Source organism: Tupaia chinensis, unplaced genomic scaffold, assembly GCF_000334495.1.
Source record: "Tupaia chinensis unplaced genomic scaffold, TupChi_1.0 Scaffold000634_1, whole genome shotgun sequence".
Classification (NCBI taxonomy): domain Eukaryota; kingdom Metazoa; phylum Chordata; class Mammalia; order Scandentia; family Tupaiidae; genus Tupaia; species Tupaia belangeri.
In genome coordinates, this window is record NW_006160154.1 from 3,446,113 (window position 1) to 3,458,661 (window position 12,549).

General features: G+C 41.2%; 1 protein-coding gene across 3 annotated transcripts in view; it reads left to right on the plus strand.

Moving 5' to 3' along the window:
* The first annotated feature begins 1,108 nt into the window (after nucleotides 1–1,108).
* Nucleotides 1,109–12,549, plus strand: part of TNFRSF19 (TNF receptor superfamily member 19) — a 109,848-nt gene continuing 98,407 nt past the window's right edge. Inside the window, exon 1 of one of the 3 annotated variants that reach the window (XM_006159525.2) lies at nucleotides 1,109–1,177. The gene's annotated coding sequence lies outside the window, so the exon portion shown is untranslated. Of the gene's footprint in view, nucleotides 1,178–10,931; nucleotides 11,091–11,314; nucleotides 11,391–12,549 lie in introns of those variants that run through there. The other 2 variants (XM_006159524.3, XM_006159526.1) reach the window with 2 other exon arrangements.

Here is a 12,549-nt window from a genome sequence, read left to right on the forward strand (position 1 = left end):
CCATGTCACAGGCTGGCAGCTTCTGGTGAAATTTTAAACGTTCAAGAAATATGACTTATGCCTAAGAAACAGACATTTGAAAATGTCATTCTCAGAATCTGAAACTAAGATGGAGTCTAAGATTAATTCCCTGCCAAAGATAAGTGAGAAGCTGGCAGATATCTGAGGGATGAACTATTGATTATCTGCCGCTTAATTACTTTAATTAAAGCACCACTATTTGACTGCTGGTCAAATCCTAACCATTCCCATTTCAAGGAAAAGACGATTCACTTAAAATCCTTATAAGCTTTTTATACTGAAAACAAAAACAAAATTTTGCAGTGTAATCCTGTCCATCTGGCCATGTCCCTGGGTATTTTTTCAGAAAGGTTTTATACTGCTGTTTAACTATTCTGGATATTTGACACCCACCCTTTTATGGGAAGTGGTGGTTTTTATCAAGGGAAGAGGCAATTAAACGCTGGCATTTGGAACCCTCATCCATCAGGGATCTTATCACCCAAGAATCGTCCCCACAGCGGTTGCCGCGCCTTCCAGCTGGGAGACAGATAACAGAAAGTGTCCTCTGTGAGGCACAATAGTCTAACGTGATTAGAAATCAGGCAAACCCTGGCTTCTCTTGAGCTGTTCTCCCCCACAGGCTGAATTATAGCTCTCCTACCAGTCCCACGGCGCTGAATGATGTCATGGGATCTGCAGTTCAGCGAGATGAAAGGGATAAAGCAGAACCCGCTGGCACTAGGAAAAGCTTCCAACACACAATCCACAACACAGCTTGGGAACCAAAAAAGCTACAGATCCAGCCACTCAACCCAAGCTCGGGAGAACCACCAACACTGCCTCGTTAAGAAAAAGAGGAGGAAAACGATGTGATCCATGTTTAACAAAAGAATGTGTGGCCTGGGAGGCGGGAGGGGAACTACCTGCTGAAAGTGAACTTTCTTGATATCCGTGCAGATATATAAACTCAGCCCTGCCTTTGATGTTCAGCAACTGATCACCGATCAGATTACAGGCATTTCATCTCCCTGCTCGTCTGCCTTTGATCTGCACGGTTAATTTTATTTTCCTGGATTGGAAGTTTCGTCTGGGCTTGTGCTGACACACATTTTTTGGGAAGGTAGAAGCATTTGGCATAGAAGTGTTGCCAAGGAGAAACTAACTTTCTGGAAGGGTGAGTACTGGAAAGAGCTCAGCACGTTGCAGGTACAGCGTTGTATGTTTTGTTGCACTTTTTGTGTGTGTTCAAAGAAAAAGATTGCTTTGATCAGTGAAAAATACGCATCGGTATAGTTGAGTACTACATTATGCTGCACGTTTGTATCAGAGTAAATATGATACTTGACGTAAACAGTAGTTTTGTACAAGAACGTTTGCAATCTGTTATGCAAATTCTTCTTAGAAATGAGTTGTTCCAACAGGACAAAACAGAGCAGTGCTAACTTTAGCATGCGACCAGGGCTTCAGTCCCTGAGATCTGTAAACTATAATTGCTCTAAGTATTTACAGGTTCCTTTATTTAGTAAACAGTCAGTGGAACTTTGCTCGGTGCCAGTGCTTTCCTTGTTTTCTCATATATAAAAGTAAAATGCATCTTTGGTAATACTGTTTCTTTAGTTTATTTATTCTCTCACCTCCAGGATGTAAATCTATCCAATACATTTCCTTATGCAGTTGGTATACACCAGGGAATCACTGGAAAGGCATTCACGTATGATTAAAGCCTTTTATGTGTAAAACTGAAGAATTTAAAAGCAGAGTAAAATTGCACAAGTTTGGCTAAAAGTACTCCGGTGATTTTTTTGTAACCTTTGGAAACAACCCAAGCCTTATTTACAGAAACATACACGAGGTTAATATTCCTAAATTAACATTTACTTTAAATTTATACTGACAGCTGTTGTAAGTTAAAATTTGCCAACTGTTTATAAAAGCTATCTGAGTAATCAACAGTTATTATGTTACATCAAGTATGTTAGTCACATTTTCACTTTAGTTAATGCCCAATATGACAAAACCAAATTATGTTCTTGTACTAAATTTGAAAGTTAACTGTTACTTTTCTGTGAAGTCAAAGATGTATATACACACCCAGTAAAACTTTTAAGTTGAAAGCAGAAACTCAACACAGTGGAAAAGTAAGCTCATGGTCCCACTGGTTTGTTTTAATATTGTAGTCCTAAACTTATTTGGGCAAAATATTGAATTATCATCATAATAGTCTATTTTAGGCTAGCCAAACTACAAAGAAATTATAGATGATAAGACCAGTTATTCTTTAGTCTGAAATTCTGATGAAACAGGAAAGGTCTAATGAGTCTCATTTCATATGTAATTAATTTTTAGAGCCAATTAATTAAATTACTTTCTAAACTTTCCTCCAGATAGTAGGAGGGTAATTAGCATTGTTTGCTTAATCTTAAAACTTTGGAAGTTGTTAAGTGGAGATTACTTAAAACCATGCTAAACTGACTATATTTTAAAAGTAAATCAGTAAGAATTTAATCTAAAAGATTATTGTTTTTAGTAATATTAGGAGAGCATTTACATTTTTTTCCACAACAATGCAATGAATCATGGTCATGATATTCTGCATCAGTTTAGGTTCTTTACATTTTCATTTGTTTGCTTAAAAAGTTCTCTTTAAACTGCAAAGCATATTAACATTCACATTCAGGTAAAGAAAAATAAGCTTTTCAAGTAATGACTGGAGAAGATGCCTATAGACTTACTATGCTTCAGAACTTGCTCATTTCATTTAGGTTTTGGATTAAAAAAAATTTTAATGACTGTTTATTCTGCTGCTCAGTTCATTTTAACAAATACAAACTCTCCTCAGCACAAAACAAAGGGGAGAATTAGCAATTATCTGATTAATTTAGGCTTTGTAGAAAACTAGCTTGGGCAAGTCAAGTCCTTGAAAATCCACTTCAGAGTCTGAATTAATTCAGTTAATTGTTTACTTCTTGTGTCTTTGTTGAAAAATGGAACTGAGTGTATTTGATTTTTTTTTTTTTTTAAAGAGAGATGGCTGTTGCTAAAGTACAGGTCCAGTCTCAAAAGGCATTTCTTAATTAATTGCCACTTGATGACCTTGATTGTGATTTAGTAGATAGACTCCATAATCATTCTACTGAACAAAACCCTTATGTTACATTTTTCAAAGCACTCTCCTATCTGTTGCTTCAATGGCAGCTTTGTTACTGTAGAAAGTCCTAGTCTTCAAAAGACTTTTTTATTTCTAGTCCTGATTCTGTCACTGATTAGCTATGTGACCTTAAGAGAGTCACTTCACTACTCAGTTTTCTCATGTGTGACGTGAGGGAGTGGGAGCAGATCGTCTTCATGAAATAAACAAGACTAGACTTTTGATAGCCATTTCACAGATGAGGAAACCGAGACTCCAGGAAAGTAAGGTGACCATCTTAAGATCAGCAGGCTGAATTTCTGAGTCCTAGTCCAATGTTCTTTCCAATTTACCACGTGTGGTCTATTTTCTAACATCTGCTAAAACACAGGATCGGAGAACTATGTGAGTATGAAAGATAAAGATACTACTTCCTGCTGCAGTACATATTTTTGTTTCCATGATACATGTCAGTCAACTGGATGAATCTGATTATTTCCCAACTGTTTCTTTGTTTCTGTATTTCTAAGTTGCCTAAATACAACTACTGCTACACAGGATTTACCATTACATTTAAAATAATTTTCACAAAAATGTTCATATATCACTATGGGATTATTATATGTATTTGTGTGTGTTTATTTGAGTTTGGCATGGTAAAAGCATGTCTTTATATGTTTACAAGGAACTGATATTTTCTTAGAAGATGTCAATGGTAACTCAACACTTTGCAATTCTTAAGTCATATAGGATGGTTCCAGGTTCACATCCCAAGGTCTCCCTATAAATGCCAGATGCAGTGCATACCTGTGCTCCTGGCTGGCTGGGGCTGGAGGTAGACTGAGACATGAAGACCATGCTGGGGTCTCTCTCTCTCAGAAGAAAGAAAGAAAGAAACTTAAAATAGAGATATCAATGAAAGCTATGGAAAGTTTATGACTTAACTGTTATTATTTTCTAAGGAGAGACTCTGGGATTTTGTGAAATTTCAGTTCATATATGCAATATGAGTTTCATATATGAATGTGATTGATACCATGTTTGATTATTTTAAGAATACTTGACCTTGTTCTCATTTTTTGCTTGGAAAAAATATAGTGGAAACATTTAATTTAGTTATCAATGAAATATTACACACATTGTTGTTAATGTGAACTAAATTGGTCTAAGTGGACCTACATACCTGGCTGAGTAATTTGGCCCAAAGCAACTTCCATATACTCCAAACTTCAACTAGCTAGATGTATAAATAGGTTGTATACTACCCTTACTAGGGTATACTTTTGGTATACCCTAGTAACTTAGCAACTGAGCCTTTGCCAATCAGTGCAACTGAACTCTAGCCAATCACAAGCTGCTGACTGATAGAGAAGCCATCACCCATTGCAGTCAATCATATCAGTATACATGTAACTTCCTTGGTTGGTATGTCCCCTCCTTTCCTGCAGTAGTAAATCTAAGTTGGCAAGTGTGGTGGGGTGGAGCATTATGAATTACTTGGTTAGAAATGCTGCTGGGTTCTAGAAACTATCTCTTGCTCAATTAAACTCTGCTACATTTAACTGGGCTCAGACTTTTCCTTTAACATTGCATGTACTACTCGCAAGGCCAATTAGATATCCTTCATGTTTGTCACCCTCATAAAGGTTCATATAAATCGTCTCAGATGATTACTAGCATTCACTAATCTTTATCAGCTCACTAATTATTTACTAGTTAATTAAATAATATGTATTGAGTCCTGGTGTGCCAAACACTCTGACAATATTTTTTAAAACACTATACTGTCTCATTTAAATTTATGACAAGTTGCCATTCCTATTAACTGGATGAGGAAAGTGAGTCTGAAAGGATTAACATAGTCAAGATCCCAGGCCTAAATAAAGAGCAACACTAGAGTCTGTTTGAGGTCCAAACCCACCCCGGGAAAATGAACAACCTGATCTCCCTTTAAACAGTGCTTCTTTAAAGTTTTGTCAGTCTGGTTTAGAGAAATGGGCGAGATCTGTGATGAAAGGGCAGAAGGAGGGTTCCTGCGTCTATACTTAATGTTTTCTCTGCTGTCATTCAGCTTTGGCGCCAAAGTTTTCTTCTTAAACCCACCCGCTTGCTGAAATCAAGACTCACAGTTTTAGATAAGATGATAGTTTAGCACCATTAAATTTGCTCTTTGGTGAGGAGGAGATAGATGTAAGGGATTCAAGTGACTTGGAAAAAGCATTTCTTTTAACATAAACCACACTTTTTCTAAGAGGAGTTCTGATACGTACCATTTTCTCCATCCTGATCAATGTTCCCAATACATTTCTAACAGCCTACCGTCAAGGGCTGCTGCCTGGGCAGCCTGACCCTTAATTTAGCCCTATGGAGAGAAGGCCGATGCATTCGTCAGGAAGGACAGGGGAAGAGTCAATGGCCTGTCTCTTCTCTCATTAAATTCATGAGCACAAGGGTTGTGCTCAGGGCCAAGATGTCATAAACTCTCAAAGATGAGTTTACAGTTTATAACAACTGTGCTCTGAAAGAGTCGAGTTTGACATTATACAAACGAAGTCAGTAACCTCCTTGGCCTCTTTGTGTTTGTTGGCTTATGCATGAGTGGTATGTTGAAGACTGTATTAGGATTCAGGGAGCCTAGGGTTTCTGGTCCCGCTTTATTATTAAAATGGTATGTGACTTTATGCAAGTCACTCGGCATCTGGTCTCATCATCCCCCCCCATCCCTACATTGCTAGTCTATAATAGGCAGCAGTGGGTGTTGGAAACTATTCATCAATAAATAGTTGATAAATAGGGTTTCCGCCTATGTTCGTTTTTTGGAGAGGTTTTTGCTATAGGGCGCATGCGCTCGCCAGAAAGACAAAGAGGGGCAGAGAGATAGAAAGTGAGAAATCATCCCCCAGGGGGGATGGCCACACCGTAATCCCTTCTCCTCCATTCTCTTCTTAGGATCTTGGGCACACGTGCACACGGGCCCGGCTTGAGTTTAAGTCACCGGGTCCAGGACTCAAATTGTGTGCGCCTCCAGGGGATCCCAGCCACATAGCCATTAACTAACTGCTGGTCCTTCCCTTTATGTTCTTAACAATATTTAGCAAATTGTATTAACCTTTAAGAAACTCACTTTCATTTATTAATACATTCAACAAAAAAGTTTCTAAGCTTTTCTTTTCTTTTTTTTTTTCTTCCTTTCTTCTATGAGCAAGACAGAGGAAGAAAAACAGTCAGACAGCACCCCTAACAGAGTCTTCATGCTGTGGTTCATCCCCAGCTTCAGCCATCCCTAAATCAGGGGCATGTATACTCTTGCTGTGTGCGGGGAGGTCTCTGGACTTGAACCTGGAACCTTCCCATCTGGTTCAGTCTTAAAGACTGGCTTTACTGTGCTACTGTCCAGCCCCTCAGTAAAATTTCAATGAGTACCTACTATTTGCCAGGCACAGTACATTAAACAGGCAAATTCTCGTATTCCCGTGTAGTTTGTGTCCTGTTGTGTTTTCCCAGGGAACAGTGATTCACACAAGAGATGACTAGAAATCACAGTTTGCCATTAGCTTGCGTCCAGTGAGCTAGTTTATCGCTGAACTGTTTTTTCAAGAAGTACGTTACACCATTAGTTCAGTTTTAAGGGGGAAATGTTCTAAACAAATATACTTTACATCGGTTTAGATATTGCTAAATCTAGCTTCAGAAAATCAGCCCTGAACACAATCTTCCAAACACCTCTACCAAGATCCTCAGAGCAATTTGGCTTTTCCAGTCAAAGTTTCAATCCAGTAACAATGTCCAGTGTTTTAAAGAGAGCCAAATAATCCCAGCACTAGTTCTAAGCATCAATTTCACTTTGAATAAGTCTAGGGATCATGTAATTGTTTTTGTACTACCATTGGTGCTCAGTTGTGGGCCTGAGCATTCACTTGTGCGCCGTCCGGATCCTATAAACACTCCAAGTGAAATATTTATTTAATTTAATGGGCCTCTTCTTCCTTTTTTTTTTTTTTTTAATTATTGCCGGAGGGTACATGCATGAGAGAGAGAAAGAGAGAGAGACTTCCCTAATAGGACGTAGTTACACTGTAATCCTTTTCCTCCTTTTTTCCACCCCATTAGGATTTGGGTCATGCACACACATGTGGGGCTGGGATTCAAACTGCGGTCAGCCATGTGAGATATGATTACCTATACATAGCACTTAACTGCTGCACTATGGGGTTGACCAATGAGCCTTTTTAAAGAATAAGATGCATCTTATAGCTAGAGTGCAGAAACTCAATGCTCCTTTCCCTCACCATCAATCAGCATTTCAATGGTCGTTTATTGACCAATGCAGGCTTTGTACAAAGGGCCTTCAAAAAGTTCATAGAAAACGTGTATTATAAAAACCTATGCATGGGTTTCCTTTTTTTTGTTTGTTTATCGAAATAAACTTATACCTTAATTCCACTTTTATCATGAACTTCGTAAGTCCCCTCACATGTCCTGTAAACTGATGCACTATTACAAGGAATGAGGCCATTTGGTTAGCACTTACTATGTGCCAGCCATTGGCCTAGATGCTTAAAATACCTTGTCTTATTTAAAAACTACCAATGAAGCAAATTGTTTTACAGATAAAAAGTTACAAGCTTAGAGAGTTAAGTAACTTTCCCAAGGTCAGGCAACTAGTAAATGAAAAGTGGAATTAAAACCAGGTTGTCTGATACCCAAGTCCAGTATGGTTAACAATAGGGTCTTCCATCCGCATAGGCTACCTGGGAAGATCAGGCAAATGCACGTGATTTAAAGAACTAATGAACTAAATAACACTTTACTGTTTACTGTTTCTAAGTCCAAAAAGACATCGGAGTAAAAAAGAGCATTTGGCTGAAGTCAGAAAAACTAGTTCCTGAGCTGGCAGATTACATTCCACTCAGAAAACACTTATTGAACATTTGTTTGAATAGTTGATACTATCAGAGATACAAGTTGGAACAAAATATGTCCCTTCTCTGGAAGTTTTCTTTTAACTCCTTGAGGAAGAAAGCCAAGTATACAGATACTCATGACACGAGGTAGAATGTGGCAAGCGCTAGATTGCTACAGACCTTGGAGAGAGGACTTTTAACTCAGAATTAGGGGGAAACTCTTGAGTCCTGGCATTTGAGTTGGAGCCTGAAACAAACATGAAGCATGTAAGGAGTCGGAGAGGTAGGAAACAATGCAAGCTGAGCCAGCAAAGGCAGGGCAGCACAGGGCGCATTCGAGGCAAGGCATGCAGACCAGTTTGGCCAGAATATAAACTGTGCAGTCTAGAGGAGAGAAAGATAAGGCTGAACATGTGGGTGGAGCCCAAATGTGGAAATCTTCGAATGCTAATCCGAGTGCAAAAGCCATTCTCTACCATGAGACACCTCCTGTAAATCTTTTAACAGATAGTGGCAAGGATGAACAGCAAGAAGAAGGATGGACAGTTGTGGAAATATCTGGAGCACGTGTGTGGGGTTGGGAGAGAGAAGAGCTGGGCCATGATAGAGTTGGTGAGGGCTGAGAGAAAAACAGGAAGAAAGGGGAGTGCATGAGAACTGGCAAAGGAAGAAGTCATCGAAGAGCTTACCAGGGATGGCCTAAGGAGCCACTGTGCCCCAGGCCCAGGGAGGTCAGGAAAATAAGATGTACCCTCAGTAGATCAAAGTTTAATTGGGAAAAGAAACACAGATAAAGAGAAAATTGCAGTGTAACGTGGAAATGAGAGTGTTAGGTAAGAGCTGGCGGATAGGAGAGGGAGTGCACACTTGCCATGAGGTTCAAGTAAGATTGCATAACTCATTTGTAAGCCATTTACATAGAAATCATGGCGATTGATATTCTGGTGGTGCTGGGTTTGGAGTACAGGATCTCTCAAGGTGTGACCCATAGGATTGGCAATCTTTTTATTGCATTTTTCATAAATACCTAGTACAGCACTATATTGTTTAAAAGGTGGGATCACAATATGTACTTCTGGAAATTAACTATAACAATCTAACTACTCATTCATTCAACAAATAGTTATTGAGGGGCTACAACTGGCCTTGAGATAGATATTAAAAAACAAAACAAGGGACCAGCAGTTAGCATAATGGCTACATCGCTGGACTCCCATGTAGTCGACCGTGGTTCAAGTCCTGGACCCGGTGGCTTATACTCAGGGAGGGCACGTGTGCGTGTGCACTCAAGATCCTGAGAGGAGAGTGGAGGAGAAGGGATTGCAGTGTGGCCATCCCGCCTTGGGGTTAATTTCTCACTTTCTGTCTCTCTGTCTCTCTGCCTTTCTGGAGAGCGCAAGCACCCTATAGCAAAAACCTCTCAAAACAAACAAACAAACAAAACCAACCATGGGACTTGGTCCCACTCAAAAAGACTTTGCAGTTGAGTTGACAATGCATAAGAAATGGTGAATGCTTCTTTGTACCAAAGTCCTTCACAGTGTCTTGGATTTGCAAAAACCTTAATTTATTCACTGGGCAGATAGAACAATAATTGCCTACATTTCAATAGCATTCTACCACTGAAAAAGTTTTATTAATTTATTCACTGGGCAGATAGAACAATAACTGCCTACATTTTAATGGCATTCTACTACTGAAAAAGTTTTGTTTTGGTTTGGTTTTATGGAGAGATTTTTCCTATAGGATGCGAGCAATGCTGGAGAGACAGAGAAAGAGAAAGTGAGAAATCACCCGCATGCCAGGGGAATGGCGTGCTGCAGTATCTTCTCCAGCATTCTCGTCTTGGGATTTGGGGCACACAGTGCAGGCAAAGGTACCTGGCGTGAGTTGAAAGCCACCCTATCTAGGACTCAGATTGCCATGGGCCATGTGAGAGTCCAGTGGCAGGTGAAGACTTTCCACAAAACTGTAAAGAGGGGACTGCTAGCTCTGCTTTTAAATACCAGGACCAGCAGGTGATGTGGTGGTCAAGGGTCTGGACTCCCAGTGGCCTGACCATGGTTTGAGTCCCGGACCTAGCAGCTTACTTTCTCATTTTTTCTCTCTATAGCAAATTAAAAATAATAATAATTATTAAAATTAAATAAATATATATATTTTAAAGTATAATCACCTTACCCAGAGTACTAGTGAAACCACAGAGTCTGGCCCTGGTCTTCCTAGTGCCCTCCCTATCACAGTCCCACAATCCAGGGCTTCTAGGTTGCTGAGTGACCCTAGCAACTGTGCTGGACTGGACTTAGGCATGCAAGAGGTGGACACGGGCTTTGGCGCGTACGCAGCCCTCTGGGGGATTCTGTCCAGCTAACTAGCCCTGGGAGAGGATCTACTGGAAAAATGCATCAGCGAGTCAATGAAGTGGTTATCGGTGAGCTGAGTCATCACGATTTTGAGCTACCTGAGTTAACAGGCCACCCTCTTCCCCCAGGGTTGCTCACAGGTAGAAGTAGGCTCTGGGGAGGGCTTGGAAAGGCGCAGAAGTCCTGGGGAAAAGAGCCCAGTACGGAAACAAGTTTCCTTTCCTTCTCAAATCAAAGGTCCGCTAACAAAACCAAGCTCTTGGTGGTCTTAGTGGCCCCATCTCCAACTCTCCCCTCCTCTGCTTTCTTCCCTCCCGAGGTCTGCCTGAGGGAGGCGTTCACTTGCTCCTGTAGCCTCGGGTGGTGGACAGAAGTGAGGAGAGGCTGGCAGAGCCGACCTGAGGGAGAGACCCTGCAGCAGAGCCGAGGGGGCGTGGTATCAGTCTATGGGCGGAGCTCCAGGCCGGGAGAGGTGCTGTGGGGGCGGAGCGCCGGTAGGCGGCGGCCGTTGCCGGGCTACCAGGGAGCGCGCAGCCTGTTGCGCCTGGAGGCTCTGAGTGTGCAAGTCAGGAGAGGACCCCCTTTTCCCCCAACCCAGCTCGGCTCTGGTACTCCGGAGCCAAGGACTCAGACACGGATCTGCAGGACAGGGCGAGGCGCGCCGGCTGGCGGAGGTTCCAGGTGACTGGGAAGGTAGGTGCCGGCTCCCCCTGGAGCGGAGTCGCTCCCGGGTCCCCAGCCCTCGCCCCCGGTGGTTCCCGGCTGTATGAATCCAGAAATGGGGCATGAGCAGGGGCTGCAAAAGACAGGAGCTCGCGGAATGAGCCGGGCGAAGGAATCCCCGGAAAGGAATGACAACTAGGGGGCGACCGGGGAGGAGGCACCCAGGATGCGGAACTTCGGCACCACGCGGAGAACTGGAGCCTGTGAACGCCTCCTGGCAGTGGTTGGCGATGAGAATGACAGGACTTAGACTTTGCGTTCAGGGATCTTGTAAGTAGAAAATCTGCTTCTGACCCAAACAGATGTAGGTATATAAAGGAAATCTGCGTTGGTTTAACCCGGCCTTACACGATTGCCCTGAGTCCCTGCCCTGGGCCCCTCCAACCCAGACGCGTCCGGAGCAGCAGAACCCGGGACCATGCAGCTGGGCGCGCACTGCAGAAATGTAGCCCAAGAGGGAAAAGAGAACCTTTAGATCTACAAGTAGCCCAGAATCATACTCCTTCAGTGGAAAAGAATCTTGTTTTAAATGTCCGCAGTATTTATCGACACAGTGATGAGCAGAGCGTGTAATCAATTTAAAAGAACGCCAGCTCTCACAGCCCTTGCCAATGTTCTGATACCCATTTAATGGAACAGAAGTCTAACTGATACACTCTTGGAGACCAAAGTTGGCGGGACCCAAATTCTAAAACCGAAATACTATGATCTATTTTGATGGCAGTGCACTATAAAGCTTACATTTGCTATTATGAGAAATGCATGTCACTTTTCTTGTGCGTTGTAAAGGACTCAATTTGCAAAGAAAACCATCAGCATTGTTCGACCTCTCTTCGCTTGCTACAGTTTAACTCAGTGTATTTATGGAGAAGCAGTTTTTACCTCATGTCTTTGACTACCAGACCATTTATTTTAAAACAGGAAAACGAATTGCCAAACATGACTTACATAAACAGAAGAATTTGTTTAAGTATTGTTATTTCATGATCAGATACTTAAATGCAAAAGGGAAGATTATATTGCACTAGTTAAGGATTTACTCCTATGTTTTCTGTGGCACATTTCCACTTTAGCCGATTCTGCCAACGCTGCTTTCATGTAGTTTTAAAATATATTTTATTTTCAGTGCAGTTTATTATCTAATTTTAAGATACATCATGGGGGGTGAGAATTGAGAACTAGTGTGGAAGACAGTTTTTGACATTATATTATTCACAGATATGTGGGTACTTAAAAACAATTATCTTTGCATAATACAGGGGACCTTCAAAGAGCTCATGGAAAAAGCATATTCTCAAAAAAAAATCATGTATGGATTTCAAAAATGTTTTGCACTGAAATAAATGTGTACTTTAATTCCATTTTCCATCAACTTTTTAAAGTTTCTTTTTGTGTGTTTATCAAGTTGTTCTGAAAGTACTACAGAATA